Source organism: Lolium rigidum, chromosome 6, assembly GCF_022539505.1.
Source record: "Lolium rigidum isolate FL_2022 chromosome 6, APGP_CSIRO_Lrig_0.1, whole genome shotgun sequence".
Classification (NCBI taxonomy): domain Eukaryota; kingdom Viridiplantae; phylum Streptophyta; class Magnoliopsida; order Poales; family Poaceae; genus Lolium; species Lolium rigidum.
Genome location: NC_061513.1, coordinates 158,845,097 through 158,853,055, shown reverse-complemented (window position 1 = coordinate 158,853,055; position 7,959 = coordinate 158,845,097).

The window sequence follows — 7,959 nt, the reverse complement described above, 5'->3', positions numbered from 1 at the left end:
TGGTTCTACAAAAAGAAGAATGTCGACAAAAAAGTTATGCAAAAGATGTCAACAAAAATACGTACTCGAGAAAAATAGTTCATACAAAAATTACCTCAGGGAGCGCGTTGGTGGCGCTATACGGCTTTACGCGACAAGACGAGGGGACATGATCTTTCTTGTTGAGGGAGGAGATTTTTCGGACAAGTTTTTCTAAATCCTTGACCGGCAAATCCACCGACAAGCGATCCACATCTTTATCGCCAGCATACTTCCAGAGGGGACTTTTGCGAGCTTGCAGAGGTTGCACTCTAATCATAAGGAAATTCGCCGTGATTTGGATACCCGACAGTTCTTGTCCTCGGGTATTTTGGAGTTGGTGGATGCGTGTCATCAAGGCTTCTGTCGCCGCTTTTTCTTCGTCGGTAGCCTCTGCATCCCAGGAACGACGGCGACAGATTTTCTCGGTACCATCAAAAGGAGGGATGTTGTCTTCAACAGAGCCATGATTCTCCTCATGAATGTACAACCACTTTTTGCGCCACCCTTATACTGAGTTAGGGAATTTGACGTCAAACTACTCGACGTCAGGGCGGACGCAGATGACAACGCCGCCAATGTTGTAGGAAACATTGGGAGAGCCATTACGGCGACAGAGGAAAATGCGTTTCCATAGAGCCCAGTTAGGCTGGACTCCAAGGAAAGCTTCGCAAAGCGTGATGAAGATTGAGATATGGAGGATGGAGTTGGGAGTAAGATGGTGCAGTTGCAGTCCGTACATAAAAAGCAACCCCCGTAAGAAATTGTGAATGGGGGCGGAAAGACCACGGATGAGGTGGTCGACGAAACTGACCCGATACTCCATTGGAGGGATTGGGTAGCTTTCTTCGCTGGGGAAGCGAAGCGCGCCTTCCTTCTTGCTGATCCCCAGTTTCTTCAGTAGGTTGATGTCAGATACGTCCCAAACGTATCTATAATTTCTTATGTTCCATGCTACTTTTATGATGATACTCACATGTTTTATACACATTATATGTCATATTTATGCATTTTCCGGCACTAACCTATTGACGAGATGCCGAAGAGCCAGTTGTTGTTTTCTGCTGTTTTTGGTTTCAGAAATCCTAGTAAGGAAATATTCTCGGAATTGGACAAAATCAACGCCCAGGGTCCTATTTTTGCACGAAGCTTCCAGAAGTCCGAGGAGTAAACGAAGTGGGGCCACGAGGCGACGACACGCCAGGGCGGCGCGGCCCAGGCCCTGGCCGCGCGGCCCTATTGTGTGGGTCCCTCGTGACGCCTCCTGACCTGCCCTTCCGCCTACTTAAAGCCTTCGTCGCGAAACCCCCAGTACCGAGAGCCACGATACGGAAAACCTTCCAGAGACGCCGCCGCCGCCAATCCCATCTCGGGGATTCAGAGATCGCCTCCGGCACCCTGCCGGAGAGGGGAATCATCTCCCGGAGGTCTCTTCATCGCCATGATCGCCTCCGGATCGATGTGTGAGTAGTTCACCCCTGGACTATGGGTCCATAACAGTAGCTAGATGGTTGTCTTCTCCTCATTGTGCTATCATGTTAGATCTTGTGAGCTGCCTATCATGATCAAGATCATCTATCTGTAATCCTTCATGTTGTGTTTGTTGGGATCCGATGAATATTGAATACTATGTCAAGTTGATTATCAATCTATCATATATGTTATTTATGTTCTTGCATGCTCTCCGTTGCTAGTAGAGGCTCGGCCAAGTTGATACTTGTGACTCCAAGAGGGAGTATTTATGCTCGATAGTGGGTTCATGCCTCCATTGAATCTGGGACAGTGACGAGAAAGTTCTAAGGTTGTGGATGTGCTGTTGCCACTAGGGATAAAACATCGATGCTTTGTCTAAGGATATTTGTGTTGATTACATTACGCACCATACTTAATGCAATTGTCTCGTTGTTTACAACTTAATACTCGGAGGGGGTTCGGATGATAACCTTGAAGGTGGACTTTTTAGGCATAGATGCATGCTGGATATCGGTCTATGTACTTTGTCGTAATGCCCTGATTAAATCTCATAGTACTCATCATGATATATGTATGTGCATTGTTATGCCTTCTTTATTTGTCAATTGCCCAACTGTAATTTGTTCACCCAACATCTGCTATCTTATGGGAGAGACACCACTAGTGATCTGTGGACCCCGGTCCTATTCTTTACATCAATCTACTGCAATTGTTCTTTACTGTTCTTCGCAAACAACCATCATCATCCACACTATACATCTAATCCTTTGTTTACATCAAGCCGGTGAGATTGACAACCTCACTGTTACGTTGGGGCAAAGTTCTGTGATTGTGTTGTGCAGGTTCCACGTTGGCGCCGGAATCCCTGGTGTTGCGCCGCACTACACTCCTCCGCCATCAACCTTCAACGTGCTTCTTGGCTCCTCCTGGTTCGATAAACCTTGGTTTCTTTCTGAGGGAAAACTTGCTATTGTGCGTATCACACCTTCCTCTTGGGGTTCTCAACGGACGTGTTGACTGCACGCATCAATGTCTTGAGGGGAGATTTTGGATCTCTCCCACTCCGTATTCCCCAGATCTTCGGTCGCCATCTTAGACTCGGGCGTGTTGTGCCTGGTGAGTCTGCGTGGAGGCATCAACAATGGCGCCGGAGCAAAGTGCGAAGTGTAGTTGAGCTCAGGAACTGTGGGGCGTGAGGGAGAATTTTGGCAGAGGAGAGCAGAGGAGAGGCGCGAGCGAAAGTATCTAAGGAGGAAGACGATGATCTTAAATAGAGGTGTGGTGAATCGATGCGCCGTTGGATGGAGAAAATTTGGGATAGATGGTGACACGTGGACAAGGGGTAAAATCGCAAATTCACTGAGAAGGGAACGAACGGGCGCTACAGTGCGTGCGCCAGGGAAAGTGGAGAACGTGTGTCCCCCATTTGCACGACGTGTCAACCTGGTAAAAATTTGGGCCCACGAGACAGAGGGAGAGACGTTCTCGCGTTTTCCCGATAAAGTGATCGTGGCTATTGTCAGCAATGATGTCACCTTGGCAAGAGAAAATCTCGGCTACGAAGGTTCGTAAGAATAGCGACAGCAGAAGATTGTTGATTATTTCGAGAGCCTTTGATCAAATACAAGTTTTTGTCCAAATGCTCGGGGGCTACTTTGGAAAAAGGAAAAAGTATATTATGGCAAAATAGAAATGGCGAGAGCCTATGCATCAAATGTAAACATTTGTTCATAGCCTCGGGGGCTACTCCCATCGGGAGCGCTGTTCGCGCACCCGATAGATATAAAAGTTCGAGAAAGAATAGCGACATGAGGAATTAGAGTGTTGAGCCTACAACCAAGCACTAGTCCTTGGCTGTAGCCTCGGGGGCTACTCCCATCGAGAACGCTGTTCGCGTGCCCGATGAAATTATAAAAAAAAAGAGAAAGAGAAAAGAGAAAGAGGAAAAAGAAAGAAAGAAGAAGTGAGTATATTTCGAGTTATACAAAATAACTCTACATATACTCCCATCGGGAAGGCAAAATAAGTCATCCGTTGACTCAATAAAATGTGCTATTCCAGCAGCCGAAAAAGCACTCGACAATATATTCTCAGAGCGCCAAAATAGCGAATAATCTCTGAATGCCGTAAAAATTTGCGAAGGTAAGACCCCAGATCCGTTCTGAGCGGCGTGGCGCCGTCTCTGACGTCGGTTTGCTACTTTTTTCCGTATCAACAGATACGAAGAAAAATCCTAACGGACGCGTTAGGTACCCGATAAAATATGACTGGGACTCGACAGAATGGTAAGACCTTAAGCGGCACCCGTCGAAGTTTACACCAAGTATCCCGGGATCATGTCCAGGGACGTGATCTTGAAGTAGGTTTTTGCGGATTGCCACTAGAGCAGTTAACTAGTACCTGATCCGTCAGATGAACTAGCCCCAACCACCATTATCCCTGTGCAATATATAATTTCATATCCAAAGATATATGATAAAGTTCAGAGCTATTTAACAAATATAAAGTTGGAGATTTTCCCTGACTCTGCGATTCAAGCAAAATCTCGGGGGCCACTGACATAGGCATCCCCAATGGGCCTGCCGAAGAAGGTACCCGGGGTTGACTGAAAGCCCACGACCCGAAGGATAAGAAGATTCGGAAGCCCAAGATACTATTAAGGAAAGCTAGAGTTGTAATAGGAAGCATTATTTGTAATCTTGCGGGACGAGTTAGAAACCCTCCCGGACTCTGTAAACTTGTGTATCACGAATCCCTCGGCTCCGCCTCCTATATAAGGGGGAGTCGAGGGACAAAGAAAGGATCGAATCATTGTCTCACAAACCCTAGCTTTTACATCGTCGAGTACTTTTCGGCTGAAACCTTCGAGATCTACTTGCCCTCTACATCCAACGAAACCCTAGTCTACAACTCGTAGGCATTGACAAGTTAATACCTTGTCACACACCGCCATAGGGACAGATGCAATGTTGGTACAAGAGACAGAAAACTCATCGACTATTAAACAACCGAATAAGGTGATTGTCTTTATTTTCTACGCATGTTTCCATATGCCAATGTTTTAAGTTTTATTTTGTTTCCATAAATTTTGCACATAAAAATGTTTCACTTTTGCAGGTCATGAACAATACAGATATGGATGTCATCAGTGTTCCAGAACAAGGTACCGTCATAGAGCCCAACACGATGCTTTTGGAAGAGACTTCACAGGCTTTTGAACTGTCAAAGGAGGTGCATTCACGGCATAATAAGCCCAAGAAAGCAAACACACATGTTATACCTGAAGGTACTTAGTTCCGTTCTGGTTGTCCTCATTTCCTTTATGCTTGATTATTTTTACCGAACTTATATATCATGGCAGACGTACACCAGTGAAGATTTTGCTATTATTGAATCAATCATGTCTGCGCCTAAAAATACTAAGTTCGTCGATATCGGTTATTATCTAATGACGACTTGAGATGTCTTACACGTGATGATGGATTCTTGCCAGGCGACGTAAGTCAACAACACAGATACCACAACTTACACATTATCTAAAATTGTCTTGAACTTAAAATATATTTTATTTGTTCGATTATAGGTTATAAATGCATATATTTATTGTATAAGCGCATGCAATCATCTGCGGGAGAGACCGGGTGGAAAGGTATATCTCTATACCACATTCGCAGCTGCCGTACTGAAAAAATCAGAACATCACCGTGCCATGAAACGGGTGCATCTTTATCTAAAGCATGACATGGTAAGAATTAACTCAATGCCTATAGATCTCATTCATGTGTTTTGAATATGTGTGTTTCTTAGTCTTATACAATATTTAATTCAGGCCTTATTTCCTATAAATATAAGTAAGACGCACTGGTATTTACTCGTCGTAAATGCAAAAAAAAACGTGTGATACAAATATTGGACTCACTTGGTGATTCAATGGGGCGGAGTGACATCAGTGTTATTGTGTTTGCCTCAATATCTAATACCTTTTGTCTTATATAAAAGTTGCAGGGACTTGAGAAGCATTTGAAAATCGCATTCCAAATGAAAGATTTTGACAAAGGTGACAGGTGGACGTATGCAAACTGATGGGTATGTTGACCTCTCTTTTTTAGATGGATGGATTTATACGTGTACCAATAGCGCATTGGTACAATAAATTTTATGCATGTCCAAATGAATTACTAAATTGGTGTCTAATAATCTTGTAGCGCATCGTGCGGGTTATTCATGCTTAATTATATGGAATATTGGACAGGTGATGTGTTGTCTGATCAGTTCACTCAGGTGTGTTATTATTTTTTAGGACAACATTAGTAACCGCCTACATTTTCAATAGTTGTCTTAAGGAGGGAGCGATGTTTTGGAACATGGGAGCATATGCTCCCTATATTTTGAAATGCATCTTACATATATTTTAAATTTCAAAAAAATTGAAATAAAAAATGTGCACGTACATCTTCATGTGCTACGCGCTCACAAAGTCGTTTCATAAAAAATTAACTTATCATGTGACGTGTGTAAAAAAGACAAAATTCAGTGCTGAAAACAATGCTTTTCACAGGATAAGTTTTCTCTTTTTTACATAGGCCACAAAAAATATTATATTTTCGTGAAACTTGATGCATACACATATATTATGGAGATGTACATGTAGAATTTTTTGTCAAAATTTTTCCACACTGCGAAATATGTTTTGTTGGTAGAGGGAGCATACGCACCCGGGAGCCGAATTGAATTTCCGTCTTAAGGAGATGTTTTTAAATATTATATTTTGTAGAAGGATATGAAAGAATTTCGCTAAAAATTAATCGTTGTACTGGTGGATTCCGAATTGAATAAGATAAAAGGAAAGCCACTATACAATAAACCTACCAATGAAGAAATGCGTCTACTTCTGATTGTATGATTGTGGAGGGTCCGAAGCAAATAGACTTGAGTGATAAAGTCCACATCATACCACAAACCCACACAAGTTAGTTGACACAGCTTTTCCAACACAACATGTCGATTCAAGACCCCAAATTATTGGAGTAAGCAATATGTTAAAAAAATACGATAATATGCATTGCTATGGTTTTATCATTTTTAACATTTTCCTCACAGGAAGGAATGGGTGCGGAGCTCCAAACCGTATCCAATAGGCTTGAGTCTTAAGAAAATCCAGGACATACTTAGGATGGACCACCATATGGACAATGACTGCTTCAACTTGGAAATTCGTATAGTGGCATGCGATGAGATCCTACAGATAGCAGAGACTGATGTGCACTACATGGATCTACACTTTTGTGTAAGTTACTACAATCTAGCATTTTCATTGTTGTCGCTATGTTTCTAAACAATTTTTTTTCTCAGAAAACGATGGTGGATTCCACACGAGGTAAAAAATACCGAGTAAAGCCAAATATACAGTCCCTAGCAACATTGTTCAATAGTTGGCCTCAGATGGACTACAATATCGCATCACGCAACTTGGTAAATATATTCACTTATCCAACGGTGTCACATTACATGTGTTTCTAATTGTTATCCTTTTAAAGGTTTTTCTTCCTTATGCATTCATGGGTCACTTTAACTTGTTCTCCTTCGGTAAGCATGAATGTTCTGTTTCTGTTATTAATCCTTGGTCCATGTCGCCATCGTCGGAGGGTAAAATGGTTCGATCGCATAAGATGAAATTGATCTTACAAAGAATTGCAATCTACCTAACCGACGCACTTGCATTAGCACAACCTTGTTGGGATGCCGATATATTTTTCTGGCCACGCATATCGCTAACTGGTATTCCGCAAAGTTCAAGCATGTGAGTATCTCTAAAATAAAACCCATATGTTTTACTTTCTTCGGTAGGAAAGCGTCTGGTTATTTCATTTTTTATATTATGCTCTCATGGAATGGTAAAGAGCTGGTTCATCCAATATGCACGGTGGGCACTTTACGCTGCACTTTCTATTTTTTCACTAAAACTATACATGCTAATGACAAATATTGTTGTGCAGAATGTTATCGACCTGAGGAAGAATTTTTTTGTACGCTAGCTGAAGTACCATCAAAATGAAGCACTCAAAAATATTCCATACATTGTACGACATACTCTAAGGTGTATAGAAGGAGGATATTTTTTTAATATAAAATAGTTAATTAGTGGAGTACTTATCGGAAATGCAATTTTGATCTCAGGTGCATATGCTCCTGCTACAGAGAAAAACATTTTAAAATATCACAAAAAATACGAACACAAATTTCACGCGTACATGTCAACAATCCATATGTGTATGCCAAGTTTCGCGCGAAACCGATAGGTTTTGTGTCCTGTGTAAAAATGACAAGCAAAACGTCTTGTGAAGAGCTTATATTTAGCACCAAATTTTAACTTTTTTACACATGACATAAAAAGTATCGATTTTTCGTGAAACGACTTTGCAAACACAGAGAACATCAAGATGTATCCGTAACATTTTTTATCGGAAT